This window comes from Elephas maximus, chromosome 13 (assembly GCF_024166365.1).
Source record: "Elephas maximus indicus isolate mEleMax1 chromosome 13, mEleMax1 primary haplotype, whole genome shotgun sequence".
Classification (NCBI taxonomy): Eukaryota; Metazoa; Chordata; class Mammalia; order Proboscidea; family Elephantidae; genus Elephas; species Elephas maximus.
Window position 1 is genome coordinate 12,523,243 of NC_064831.1, and position 15,486 is coordinate 12,538,728.

The following is a 15,486-nucleotide window of genomic DNA, read 5'->3' on the forward strand; positions in this document are numbered from 1 at the left end:
AGTAAAATGTGAATTTCAGTGAAACCAACATGATTTCATTCAAAGTAGGTCCTTCTGGCAGATAGAATTGCACTTTTCTCACATTTTCATTTCCCTTCGTAAGCCACTCCTCTACCTCTGGTCTAAAATAATTTCTTAGTAGGAGGTTGCCTGTAAAGGACCTTTTCTGCCATGGCCTATTTTTGTCCTCACTCTCTTTTGTGTTTCTATATTGGGACACTGTTCTATATCTCAAATATCTTGAAGAGTAAGCTCATTTATTTTAACTTCTCAGAAATATTTCTTTCCCTTGGTCTTACTTTAGATTTTCTTTCGTGGATCATTAGGATGAATAAAGCAACTTAGAACCAATGAAAAAGAGCAGGGTTTGGTGTCAGGAAACATGGGCCACATCACTTAATCTCTTTGAGTCTCAGCACCAATTAGAGATCATGTGGCTAAAGCTTGTTGTTGTTAGGTGCCTTTGAGTCAGTTCTGACTCATAGTGACCATATGTACAACAGAATGAAACACTGCCCGGTCCTGCACCATCCTCACAGTCATTGCTATGTTTGATCTTGTTGTTGGAGCCACTATGTCCAGTGTCTCTCAGTGAAGGTCTTCCTCTTTTTCCATACCCCTCTACTTTACTGGGCATGATGTCCTTCTCCAGGGACTGGTCCCTCCTGATAACATGTCAGAAGTAGGTAAGGTGATGTCTTGTCGTACAGCCTTCTGGCTATGCTTCCTCCAAGATAGATTTGTTCATCCTTTTAGCAGTCCGTGGTGTGCTCAGTATTTTTCACCAACACCGTAATTCAAAGGCATCAATTCTTCTTTGGTCTTCGTTATTCATCATCCAGCTTTTGCATGCACATGAGGTAATTGAAAATACCATGGCTTGGGTCAGACATACCTTAGTCCTCAAAGTGACATCTTTGTTTTTTAACACTTTAAAGAGGTCTTTTGCAGCAGATTGGCCCAACGCAGTACGTTGTTTGATTTTTTGACTTCTGTTTCCATGGGCATTGATTGTGGATCCAAGTAAAATGAAACTTTGACAACTCCAATATTTTTTCCATTTATCATGATTTTGCTTATGGTCCAGTTGTGAGAATTTTTTTTTTTTGATGTTTAATCATACTGAAGGCTATAGTCTTTGATCTTTATCAGTAAGTGGTTCAAGTCCCCTTTACTTTCAGCAAGCAAGCTTGTGTCATCTGCATATCGCAGGTTGTCAACGAATCTTCCTTCAGTTCTGATGCCATGTTTTTCTTCACCTAGTCCAGCTTCTTGGATTGTTTGCTCAGTATATAGATTGAATAAATGCGGTGAAAAGATACAACCCTGACACACGCCTTTCCTGATTTTAAACCATGCACTATCCCCTTGTTCTGTTCAAATGATTTGTTTCTCATGAGAACAGTTAAGTGTTCTGGAATTTCCACTCTTCTCAGCGTTGTCCTTAATCTGTTCTGATTCACACAGTTGAATGCCTTTGCATAGTCAATAAAACACTGGTGAAATAGGGAAAACATATTTTCTTTAGCATTTTAATATTGAAGTAGAGAGAATATATTTTCTCAAGTTTTGGTATAACTGTATAAGCTAGTCTTTGAAATGTAAATACTTGCTATGGAATCTGTCCCATGACTGTTCCTTTAAAGAAAAATAAGGTAATCAATTTTTAGTTGCTGATTGAACTACTTCCTCTCCCAAGGAAAAGATACACAAAACCAAGGTAGCCGAACAAAGCTTAGATCCATCTTGTGACAGAAGCCAGGATGGCATGAAGAGACTTGCAGGACTCCAGGATGGCATGAAGAGACTTGTAGGACTTCAATAATAGATCACTTTATCATGGTGTCTACCTCAAAGAAAAACCAACATTCCTGAACACCTCTAAACCCTGACCTTCCCCCTATAAAAACTCTCCAATTAGTCCTCTAGGTTTAGACAGAATTTGAGAGAAATTTAACCCTCTTTGTCTCTTGTACACCAGTGTTCAATAAAGCCCTCTTGCTGCTTACCTCCTCCTGTCTTAGTTTTGCAGCAGGCAGCTTGAATATGCAATTTGAGGTAACATTGATAAAAATCTTTCTGGTATTCTCTCTTTTCAGCTAAGATCCATCTGACATTAGCAATGATATTCTTCATTCCACGTCCTCTTCTGAATCTGTCTTGAATTTCTGGAAGTTCCTGGTCAATGAACTGGTGGAACCACTTCTGAATTATCTTCAGCAAAATTTTACTTGTGTGTGATATTTATAATATTGTTTGATAATTTCCACATTCTAGTGGATCACCGTTCTTTGGAATGGGCATGAATATGGATCTCTTCCTGTTGTTTGGCCAGATAGTTGACTTCCAAATTTTTTAGCATAGATGAGTGAATGCTTCCAGTGTTGCATCCATTTGTTGAAACATCTCAATTGGTATTCCATCAGTTCCTGAAGCCTTGTTTCTTGTCAATGCCTTCAGTGCAGCTTGGACTTCTTCCTTCAATACCACTGGTTCTTGATCATATGCTACCTCCTGTTTTAGATATATTCGCAACACATCCCCGAGATTTAGAGGATATGATTGTGGTTCCAGAAATCATAGCCATGAAAATGAGAGACAAATTTAAAATAAATGATTCTTTTGTTAACCATGAACATTTTCTTTTAAACTGAATGTGTTTTGGTGTTGCTAATCAAATATATTTTCATACACCAGTAGAGCTGCAAACTTCATTGCTCAGCTTTTTCAGAATTTGCCACTCAAATTATCCCCAGCATTTCTATACTGAAAGATACATCCCACTGCAATAAATATTATTTCTTAGGGTTTTCAGATATTTTAGCTGGATAATTTTATTTATTTCAAATAAAGCATTTTCATCTATCCAAAAATTCTCATTTCAGTCTTGGCACAATATATCCATGTTTGGTTATATGTAATCCAGATTACTGTGTACGTTTTTACAATTTATAATAGATTAACTAATGCATATGTGTTCATGGAATAATCCTTTACAAGTTGTCATGTCTATAATAAAATACGTAAATGTACAATACATAAAAACGGCAAAGTATGAATTTTCCCCCTTAGGTTTATAATCAACTACCAAACCTCTGTTTTTAATGCATGTACTTCCACAAGCAGTCTTGGTTTAGCTGCATGTGCTATGCAAGTACAGACACGCTGGTATTTTACCAGGAGAATTACCCTTCTCATCTCAGACTGGTGACCTGGCTTTGCCTCCATACTTACATATGTTTTATTTCCATCATAAGAATATAAGACGTTTCTCCAGGGCAGAGCCAAGATGGCCGACTACACAGACGCTACCTCGGATCCCTCCTACAACAAAGACACGGAAAAACAAGTGAATCGATCACATACATAACAATCTACGAACCCTGAACAACAAACACAGATTTAGAGACGGAGAATGAACTAATACGGGGAAGCAGCGATTGTTTTCAGAGCCTGAAGCCAGCGTACCAGTCAGGTACGGCACAAGCACAGAGAGCTGCTCCACCCCCATGAACTAACCCCGGGAGGGGGACCAGCCGGTTCCACGGGCGGCGTGGGACGCAGCCGGTAGGAGAATTCCCCGGGAGGCAGTGACTGGTCTTGGAGCGGGGAGAGCAGCGTCCCAGCCGGGACACTCAGTCACGGCACAAGCACGGGGAGCTGCTCCACCCACCTGAACTAACCCTGGGAGGGGGCCCAACCGGTTCACGGGGTGGCATGGTAACGTGCCTGGAGGGACGAGAAGTCCCCCGGAGGCAGCGACTGATTTTGGAGTTGAGAGTGCACCATCCCAGTAGGGCAGCCTTGACGCTGGGCGTGGGGCTGGAAGCGGAGGATCTGACCATGACTCCAGCAGGCCAGATCCCCCGAGGGCAATCTCCACCAAGTCAGCACACATAGGCGACGCGCCCCGTGGGAATCTCAGATATAATAGTCATTCCAAGCAAGACAAGCAACTCCGGCTATATTCTGAGGTGCTACTCTCCTATCTCTCTGTTCCCTCCCCCACCCTCCCCAGGTGGCTTCATTAATATCCGAATAGCCTGAGCCAGAGGGAGAACTCTGAGAGGAATCTGACAGCATTTTTTTTTTGCAGATTTTCTGGAAAAACTAGTTTCCCAGTAATGGCTCGGAGACAACAATCCATATCAAACCACTTAAAGGAGACCATGACAGCTTCTCCAACCCCCCAAACAAAAGAATCAAAATCTTTCCCAAATGAAGATACAATCCTGGAATTATCAGATACAGAATATAAAAAAACTAATTTACAGAATGCTTAAAGACATCACAAACGAAATAAGGCAAACTGCAGAAAAAGCCAAGGAACACACTGATAAAACTGTTGAAGAACTCAAAAAGAATATTCAAGAACATAGTGGAAAAATTAAAAAGTTGCAAGAATCCATAGAGAGACAGCATGTAGAAATGCAAAAGATTAACAATAAAATTACAGAATTAGACAACGCAATAGGAAGTCAGAGGAGCAGACTCGAGCAATTAGAATGCAGACTGGGACATCTGGAGGACCAGGGAATTAACACCAACATAGCTGAAAAAAAATCAGATAAAAGAATTAAAAAAAATGAAGAAACCCTAAGAATCATGTGGGACTCTATCAAGAAGGATAACGTGCGGGTGATTGGAGTCCCAGAACAGGGAGGGGGGACAGAAAACACAGAGAAAATAGTTGAAGAACTCCTGACACAAAACTTCCCTGACATCATGAAAGACGAAAGGATATCTATCCAAGATGCTCATCGAACCCCATTTAAGATTGATCCAAAAAGAAAAACACCAAGACATATTATCCTCAAACTCACCAAAACCAAAGATAAACAGAAAATTTTAAAAGCAGCCAGGGAGGAAAGAAAGGTTTCCTTCAAGGGAGAATCAGTAAGAATAAGTTCAGACTACTCAGCAGAAACCATGCAGGCAAGAAGGGAATGGGATGACATATACAGAGCACTGAAGGAGAAAAACTGCCAGCCAAGGATCATATATCCAGCAAAACTCTCTCTGAAATATGAAGGCGAAATTAAGATACTTACAGATAAACACAAGTTTAGAGAATTTGCAAAAACCAAACCAAAGCTACAAGAAATACTAAAGGATATTGTTTGGTCAGAGAACCAATAATATCAGATATCAGCACAGCACAAGGTCACAAAACAGAACGTCCTGATATCAACTCAAATAGGGAAATCACAAAAACAAACAAATTAAGATTAATTAAAAAAAAATACACATAGCAGGGAATCATGGAAGTCAATAGGTAAAATGATACAAGGCGATATAGAACAATACAAGTTAGGTTTTTACTTAGAAAAATAGGGGTAAATAATAAGGTAACCACAAAAAGGTATAACAACTCTATAACTCAAGGTAAAAGCCAAGAAAAACGTTTAACGCCTCAACTAACATAAAGTCAAACACTATGAAAATGAAGATCTCACAATTTACTAAGAAAAACGCCTCAGCACAAAAAAGTATGTGGAAAAAGGAAATTGTCAACAACACACATAAAAAGGCATCAAACTGACAGCACTAAAAACTTATTTATCTATAATTACCCTGAATGTAAATGGACTAAATGCACCAATAAAGAGACAGAGAGTCACAGACTGGATAAAGAAACACGATCCATCTATATGCTGCCTACAAGAGACACACCTTAGACTTAGAGACACAAACAAACTAAAACTCAAAGGATGGAAAAAAATATATCAAGCAAACAATAAGCAAAAAAGAAGAGGAGTAGCAATATTAATTTCTGACAAAATAGACTTTAGACTTAAATCCACCACAAAGGATAAAGAAGGACACTATATAATGATAAAAGGGACAATTGATCAGGAAGACATAACCATATTAAATATTTATGCACCCAGTGACAGGGCTGCAAGATACATAAATCAAATTTTAACAGAATTGAAAAGTGAGATAGATACCTCCACAATTATAGTAGGAGACTTCAACACACCACTTTCGGAGAAGGACAGGACATCCAGTAAGAAGCTCAACAGAGACACGGAAGACCTAATTACAACTATCAACCAACTTGACCTCATTGACTTATACAGAACTCTCCACCCAACTGCTGCAAAATATACTTTTTTTTCTAGCACACATGGAACATTCTCTAGAATAGACCACATATTAGGTCATAAAACAAACCTTTGCAGAGTCCAAAACATCGAAATATTACAAAGCATCTTCTCAGACCACAAGGCAATAAAACTAGAGATCAATAACAGAAAAACTAGGGAAAAGAAATCAAATACTTGGAAAATGAACAATACCCTCCTGAAAAAAGACTGGGTTATAGAAGACATCAAGGAGGGAATAAGGAAATTCATAGAAAGCAACGAGAATGAAAATACTTCCTATCAAAACCTCTGGGACACAGCAAAAGCAGTGCTCAGAGGCCAATTTATATCGATAAATGCACACATACAAAAAGAAGAAAGAGCCAAAATCAGAGAAGTGTCCCTACAACTTGAACAAATAGAAACTGAGCAACAAAAGAATCCATCAGGCACCAGAAGAAAACAAATAATAAAAATTAGAGCTGAACTAAATGAATTAGAGAACAGAAAAACAATTGAAAGAATGAACAAAGCCAAAAGCTGGTTGTTTGAAAAAATTAACAAAATTGATAAACCATTGGCTAGACTGACTAAAGAAATACAGGAAAGGAAACAAATAACCCGAATAAGAAACGAGAAGGACCACATCACAACAGAACCAAATGAAATTAAAAGAATCATTTCAGATTATTATGAAAAATTGTACTCTAACAAATTTGAAAACCTAGAAGAAATGGCTGAATTCCTGGAAAAACGCTACCTACCTAAACTAACACATTCAGAAGTAGAACAACTAAATAGACCCATAACAAAAAAAGAGATTGAAACGGTAATCAAAAAACTCCCAACAAAAAAAAGCCCTGGCCCGGACGGCTTCACTGCAGAGTTCTACCAAACTTTCAGAGAAGAGTTAACACCACTACTTCTGAAGGTATTCCAAACCATAGAAAATGACGGACTACTACCCAACTCATTCTATGAAGCCGCCATCTCCCTGATACCAAAACCAGGTAAAGACATTACAAAAAAAGAAAATTGTAGACCTATATCCCTCATGAGCACAGTTGCAAAAATCCTCAACAAAATTCTAGCCAATAGAATCAACAACATATCAAAAAAATAATTCACCCTGATCAAGTGGGATTTATACCAGGTATGCAAGGCTGGTTTAATATCAGAAAAACCATTAATGTAATCCATCACATAAATAAAAGATAAAAACCACATGATCTTATCAATTGGTGCAGAAAAGGCATTTGACAAAGTCCAACACCCATTTATGATAAAAACTCTCAGCAAAATAGGAATTGAAGGAAAATTCCTCAACATAATAAAGGGCATCTATGCAAAGCCAACAGCCAATATCACTCTAAATGGAGAGAACCTGAAAGCATTTCCCTTGAGAACGGGAACCAGACAAGGATGCCCTTTATCACCGCTCTTATTCAACATGGTGCTAGAAGTCCTAGCCAGGGCAATTAGGCTAGACAAAGAAATAAAAGGTATACGGATTGGCAAGGAGGAAGTAGAGTTATCACTATTTGCAGATGACATGATTATATACACAGAATACCCTAAGGAATCCTCCAGAAAACTACTGAAACTAATAGAAGAATTTGGCAGAGTCTCAGGTTCTAAAATAAAGATACGAAAATCACTTGGATTCCTCTACATCAAGAAAAAGAACACCGAAGAGGAAATCACCAAATCAATACCATTCACAGTAGCCCCCAAGAAGATAAGATACTTAGGAATAAATCTTACCAAGGATGTAAAAGACCTATACAAAGAAAACTACAAAGCTCTACTACAAGAAATTCAAAAGGACATACTTAAGTGGAAAAACATACCTTGCTCATGGATAGGAAGACTGAACATAGTAAAAATGTCTAATCTACCAAAAGCCATCTATACATTTAACGCAATTCCGATCCAAATTCCAATGTCATATTTTAAGGGGATAGAGAAACAAATCACCAATTTCATATGGAAGGGAAAGAAGCCCCGGATAAGCAAAGCACTACTGAAAAAGAAGAAGAAAGTGGGAGGCCTCACCTTCCCTGACTTCAGAACCTATTATACAGCCACAGTAGTCAAAACAGCCTGGTACTGGTACAACAACAGGCACACAGACCAATGGAACAGAATTGAGAACCCAGACATAGATCCATCCACGTATGAGCAGCTGATATTTGACAAAGGACCAGTGTCAATTAATTGGGGAAAAGATAGCCTTTTTAACAAATGGTGCTGGCATAACTGGATATCCATTTGCAAAAAAAAATGAAACAGGACCCATACCTTACACCATGCACAAAAACTAACTCCAAGTGGATCAAAGACCTAAACATAAAGACTAAAACGATAAAGATCATGGAAGAAAAAATAGGGACAACCCTAGGAGCCCTAATACAAGGCATAAACAGAATACAAAACATTACCAAAAATGATGAAGAGAAACCCGATAACTGGGAGCTCCTAAAAATCAAACACCTATGCTCATCTAAAGACTTCACCAAAAGAGTAAAAAGACCACCTACAGACTGGGAAAGAATTTTCAGCTATGACATCTCAGACCAGCGCCTGATCTCTAAAATCTACATGATTCTGTCAAAACTCAACCACAAAAAGACAAACAACCCAATCAAAAAGTGGGCAAAGGATATGAACACACATTTCACTAAAGAAGATATTCAGGCAGCCAACAGATACATGAGGAAATGCTCTCGATCATTAGCCATTAGAGAAATGCAAATTAAAACTACGATGAGATTCCATCTCACACCAAGAAGGCTGGCATTAATCCAAAAAACACAAAATAATAAATGTTGGAGAGGCTGCGGAGAGATTGGAACTCTTATACACTGCTGGTGGGAATGTAAAATGGTACAACCACTTTGGAAATCTATCTGGCATTATCTTAAACTGTTAGAAATAGAACTAACATACAACCCTGAAATCCTACTCCTCGGAATATACCCTAGAGATACAAGAGCCTTCACACAAACAGATATATGCACACCCATGTTTATTGCAGCTCTGTTTACAATAGCAAAGAGTTGGAAGCAACCAAGGTGTCCATGAAGGGATGAATGGGTAAATAAATTGTGGTATATTCACACAATGGAATACTACGCATCGATAAAGAACAGTGACGAATCTGTGAAACGTTTCATAACATGGAGGAACCTGGAAGGCATTATGCTGAGCGAGATTAGTCAGAGGCAAAAGGACAAATATTTTATAAGACCCCTATTATAAGATCTTGAGAAATAGTAAAAACTGAGAAGAACACATACTTTTGTGGTTAGGAGGGGGGGAGGGAGGGAGGGTGGGAGAGGGTTTTTTATTGATTAATCAGTAGATAAGAACTGCTTTAGGTGAAGGGAAAGACAACACTCAATACATGGAAGGTCAGCTCAATTGGACTGGACCAAAAGCAAAGAAGTTTCCGGGATAAAATGAATGCGTCAAAGGTCAGCGGAGCAAGGGCGGGGTCTGGGGAACATGGTTTGCGGGGATTTCTAAGTCAATTGGCAAAATAATTCTATTATGAAATCACTCTGCATCCCACTTTGAAATGTGGCGTCTGGGGTCTTAAATGCTAACAAGCGGCCATCTAAGATGCATCAATTGGTCTCAACCCACCTGGAGCAAAGGAAAATGAAGAACACCAAGGCCACACGACAACTAAGAGCCCAAGAGGCAGAAAGGGCCACATGAACCAGAGACCTACATCATCCTGAGACCAGAAGAACTAGTTGGTGCCCGGCCACAATCGATGACTGCCCTGACAGGGAGCACAGCAGAGGACCCCTGAGGGAACAGGAGATCAGTGGGATACAGACCCCAAATTCTCATAAAAAGACCAAACTTAATGGTCTGACTGAGACTAGAGAAATCCTGGCGGCCATGGTCCCCAGACCTTCTGTTGGCACAGGACAGGAACCATCCCTGAGGACAACTCATCAGACATGAAAGGGACTGGTCAGCGGGTGGGAGAGAGACGCTGATGAAGAGTGAGCTAATTATATCAGGTGGACACTTGAGAGTGTGTTGGCAGCTCTTGTCTGGAGAGGGGATGGGAGGATAGAGAGAGAGGGAAGCTGGCAAAATTGTCAGGAAACGAGAGGCTGAAAGGGCTGACTCAAGAGGGGGAGAGCAAGTGGGAGAAGGGAGTGAGATGTATGTAAACTTATATGTGACAGACTGATTGGATTTGTAAACGTTCACTTGAAGCTTAATAAAAGTTAATTAAAAAAAAAGAATATAAGACGTTTCTCGTGGTATATTTTGAAAATATTTTAAGGTTTTCATTAACATAATGCATGAAAAAGAGCCTTGATTTTTAAATTAATCTTTTTAATACTGTGGCATGATAGGTTTTACAAACCAAAACCAAAAAACAAACCCACTGCCGTTGAGTCGATTCCGATTCATAGCGACCCTATGTCACTACATTGTGATGTTTAAACAATTTCACAGCTGTAGGAAAATGTTTGATTTTTAAAATATAACCAAGATGAGACTGCAGAGTTATGAATAGTGAAATACTAGAAAAATGTGAATGAATAGATAAGATGACTTTTCAGCAGTAGCCATTCAGTATTTTGCTTTTAGGAACCTGGGAAGAAATTGTCTTCTCTGAGTTTCAAATGTTCTGGTAAATCTAATTGTTTCTTAGTTTCCTCAATATCACCTTGAATTGCTGGAATAAGTGATTCTAAAGAATCGAAGTTCTTTTCTGGTCTCGGGTAGCCAACGATGGCCACGTTGAGGATTTCCCCACAGTAGTCTTCTTTGGTTGGAGTCGTCTTTGGTTGGAGTCTTCATTGGTTGGAGTCTTCTTTGAAGGTATGCATGATATGAGTATCCCCGGACGTTTTCCTATTGTTGAAGTAGGGGTTCCATCCTGTGCTCACCGCCACCTTATGAACATCTCCACTTCCAACACTGAACCAACCATAATAAATGCCAGTGGAGACATCAGCTGGAAGATTATCTACTACTTTTTCAGGAAAGTTAGCTGTGGGGATGCCCAGCTGTTTGGAGCCGCGGGCCGAAGCCCTGAGCCACCTGGCCGCCCGAAGTACTGCAAGTGCCTCATGTCGCCGCGAGTTTGGGGCACGGCCTGCGGCCTGGTCCACGCGTCCGGCAGAGCCCCCATAGAGGCGCTGCCAGGACCCGGGCTGGGCCGACAACGCGCAGTGGCAGGTCCCTCACGCAGCTGACCCAACAGAAGCCGCTGGGCTACTCAAGAGCTGCGTCTCCACCCAGGTAGCAGCAGGACCTACACAAATTGTTTTGTGACGTTGGTTGCAATCCTTGAGATGTGTCAACACTCTCCCACACCCCAATTCCCCGTTTCCATCCATCCATTTTTCCTGTCCCTTCCTGCCTTCTTGTCATTGCTTTTGGACAAGTGTAGCTCTTTTGGTCTTATATGCATGACTGAAGTAAGAAGCACGTTCCTCATGTGTGTTATTATTTGTTTTATAGACCTATCTAATCTTTGGCTGAAGGGTGACCTTCAGGAGTGACTTCAGTTCGGAGTTAAAAGGGTGTCAGGGGTCCATAGCCTCAGGGATTCTTCCAGTCACTGTCAGACCAGTAAGCCTGGTCTTTTTTTTTTTTTTTTTTGCAAATTTGAATTTTGTTCTACATTTTTCTCCTGCTCTGTCCAGGACCCTCTATTGTGATCCCTGTCATAGCTGTTGGTGGTAGCAGCCAGGCTTCATCTAGTTCTTCAGGGCTCAGGCTGATGGAGGTTGTGATACTTGTGGTCCATTACTTTTTTGGACTGTTCTTTCCTTTACGCCTTTGGTTTTCTTCATTCTCCTTTGCTCCAAACGGGATGGGACCAGTAGATGTATCTTAGACGGCCCCTTGCAAGCTTTTAAGATCCCAGACGCTGTTCAGCAAAGTTGGACGTAGAATTTTTTTTTTTCTTGAACTTTGTTATGCCAATTGACCGCTGCCATGGTACGCAGGCCTCAGCCCCAGTAACTCAGTCCCTCAGGGAGTTTAGATGTGTCTATGGAGTTTCTATGAATTTGACTCGGTCAGGTTGTACTGACTTCCCCAATATTGTGCACTGCCTTTCCCTTCGCAAAAGTTAACACTTATCTACTATTTAGTTAATGATTTCCCCTTCCCAATGCTTCTATCCCTTGTAACTATCAAAGAGTGTTTCTTCCTGTGTGTAAACCTTTTCATGAGTTTTTATAATGGTCTTATACAGTATTTGTCCTTTTGCGATTGACTTATTTCAGCATAAGTCCCTGCAGATTCATCCCTACTGTGAGGTATTTTGAGGATTCATCATTATTCGTTATTGATGCGTGGTATCCCATTGCGCATATATATCAGAATTTGTTTGCCGATTCATCTGTTGATGGGCACTTATATAGATTCCATCTTTTTGCTGTTGTGAATAATGCAATGAACATGGGTGTGCATATGTCTATTCATGTGACAGCTCTTATTTCTCTAGGATACATTCCTAGGAACGGGATTGCTGGATGGTATGGTATTTCTATTTCTAGCTTTTTAGGGAACCTCCATATTGTTTTCCAAAACAATTTTACTATTTTGCATTTTCACCAGCAGTGCATAAGAATTCCAATCTCTCTGAAACCTCTCCAACATTTGTTATTTTCTGATTCTTGCCAGTAATGTTGGGGTGAGATGGTATCTCATTGTAGTTTTGATACGCGTTTCTCTAATGGCTGGCGATCTGAAGCATTTCCTCACGTGTCTGTTAGCTGCCTAGGTATCGGTTTTGTATAAACATCATTTATTACGTTGACGAATTTCCCTTCTATTCCTATTCTGCTGAGAGTTTTTTTTTTTTTATCAGGAATGGGTGCTGCACTTTATCAAATGCCTTTTCTTTGTTGATTGAGATGATCTTGTGATTCTTTTATTTTATTTAGGTGGTGGATTATGTTGATTGATTTTCTAATGTTGAACTATTCTTGCATACCTGGTATGAATCCCACTTGGTCGTGGTGAAATTTTTTTTTTTTATATGATGCTAAATTCCATTGGCTAGAATTTTGTTGAGAAGTTTTGCATCTATATTCATGAGAAATACTGATCTGTAATTTTCCTTTTCTGTGGTGTTTCTGTCTGGCTTTGGTATCAGGTTATGTTGGCTTCGTAGAATGCATATGGGAGTATTCCTTCTTTTTCTATGCTCCAAAATAGTTTGAGTAGTACTGATGTGAGCTCCCCTCTGATTGTTTGATGGATTTCTCCAGTGCAGCCATCCAGGCCAAGGCTTTGTCGGGAGGTTTTTTTTTTTCCTCCAATTTCGTCTCTTCTTACGGGTCTGTTCAGATTTTCTGCCTCAGTTTGTGTTATTTTAGGTAGGTAATATGATTCTACAAATTTGTACATTTCCTCTAGGTTATCAAATTTGTTACAGTTCAATTTTTCATAGTATTGTGCTATGATCCTTTTTATTTCAGCTAGAACTGTTGTAATGTCTCCCATTTCATTTCTTATTTGCTTCTTGCCCTGTTTTTCTTTTGTCAGTTTGGCCATTGATTTGTTGATTTTGTTGATCTATTCAAAGAAACTACTTTTGGTTTCATAGATTCTTTCTATTGTTTTTCTGTTCTTCATTGCATTTATTTCTTCTCTAATCTTTATTGTTTCCTTTCTTCTGGTGACCGTGGGCTCTTTTTGCTGTTCTCTTTCTATTCGTTCTAATTTAGGGCTAACGTTTTGATTTTGGCTCATTCTTCTTTTTGATGTGTGCATTTATTGCTATAAATTGACCTCTGAATACTGCCTTTGCTGTGTCCCAAAGGTTTCGTTATTATGTGTTTTCATTCTCATCTGATTATAAGAATTTTTTATTCCCTCTTCTATTTCTTCTAATATCCAGTTATTTTTAAGCCAGGTGTTATTCAGTTTCCATGTATATGATTTCTTATCCTTCCTCTTCCTGTTATTGATTTCTACTTTTATGGTGTTGTGGTCAGAGAGAATGTTTTGCATTATTTTGATATATTGGATTTTATTGAGGGTTGCTTTGTGGCCTAAAATGTGGTCTATTCTGAAGAATTTTCTATGTGCATTGGAAAAGAATGTATAATTTGTTGCTGTTGTGTGGAGTGCTCTGTATGTGTCTATGATGTCTAGTTGTTTAATTTTGGCCTTTAGATCTTCTGTACCTCTACTGAGCTTCTTTCCAGTTCTTCTGTCCTTTACTGCGAGTGGTATCTTGAAGCCTCCTACTGTTATTCTGGAACTATTTCTCTTTTCAGTGCTGTTATGCTTTGTTTTATGTATTTTGGGGCCCTATTAATAGAGAGGAAACCCTGGTGGCATAGTGGTTAAGTGCTACGGCTGCTAACCAAAGGGTCAGCAGTTCGAATCCACCAGGCACTCCTTGGAAATTCTGCCCTACAGGGTTGGTATGAGTCAGAATTGACTCGAAGGCACTGGGTTTGGTTTTTGGTTTGGTCAATAGAGATGCTGTGTGTAGATATTTATTAAGGTTGTGTTTTCTTGATGGATTGTCCCTTTAATCATTATATAATGTCCTTCTTTGTTTTTTATTGTTGATCTTACCTTAAAGTCTATTTTATCTAGGATTAGTATTGCCACTCCTGTCCTTTTATGGTTACTGTTTGATTGATACATTTTTTCTATCCTTTGATTTTTAACAAATTTGTGTCTTGTGTCCTAGGTGTGTCTCTTGTAGACGGGGTATTGATTTTGTTGTTGTTTTTTTTAATCCATTCTGTTACTTTTTGTGTCTTTACAAAAGAAAAAAAAAAAGGACCTTTTAAACCATTTACATTCATTGAGATATTTTCAATAGGTATGAGCTTATTGTTGTTCTGTTATATTGCACTTTTTTGTTGTTTGTTTTTTGTTCCTCTTACTTTCCTGTTCTGAGTTCCTTTTGTTTGTTTTTGGATTTTCTTGCATTATTATAGGTTTTGTATTTAATGAATTTTGTTTGTCTTCTTTCTATTTTGATGAGTAGACTTGTTAACTTTCTTTGTGGTTACCTTGAAATTTACCCCTATCTTCCTAAGTTTGAATGAGCTTTTTATTACTTGATATCACCTTGACTTCGTCTTCATTTGAAAGTTGAGTACCTACATCATTTATTCCCTTTTTTATTGTTTTGACATTGTCATTTACAGGTTGACATCTATGTTTCCCCATTTTAAGTCTTTCAGCTTTGTTTTATTATTGAGAGCTCTTTACCTAGGTTGGTATCTGGCTGATGTTGTCCTGTGTCTTAGACTCCAGTTGTTGTCTAATGCTGTTGGTTCTCTAGCTGAACTATTCCCTTTAATATTTCTTCTATGTTTGCTTTGGTTTTTGTGAATTCCCTTAATTTCTGTTTATCTTGAAATAGCCTAATTTCACC

At 39.0% G+C, this 15,486-nt stretch overlaps 1 pseudogene; it reads right to left on the reverse strand.

Annotated features, from left to right (window-relative positions):
• Nucleotides 1-10,677: 10,677 nt before the first annotated feature.
• LOC126057297 (riboflavin kinase-like) lies at nt 10,678-11,262 on the reverse strand (annotated as a pseudogene).
• Nucleotides 11,263-15,486: the final 4,224 nt, after the last annotated feature.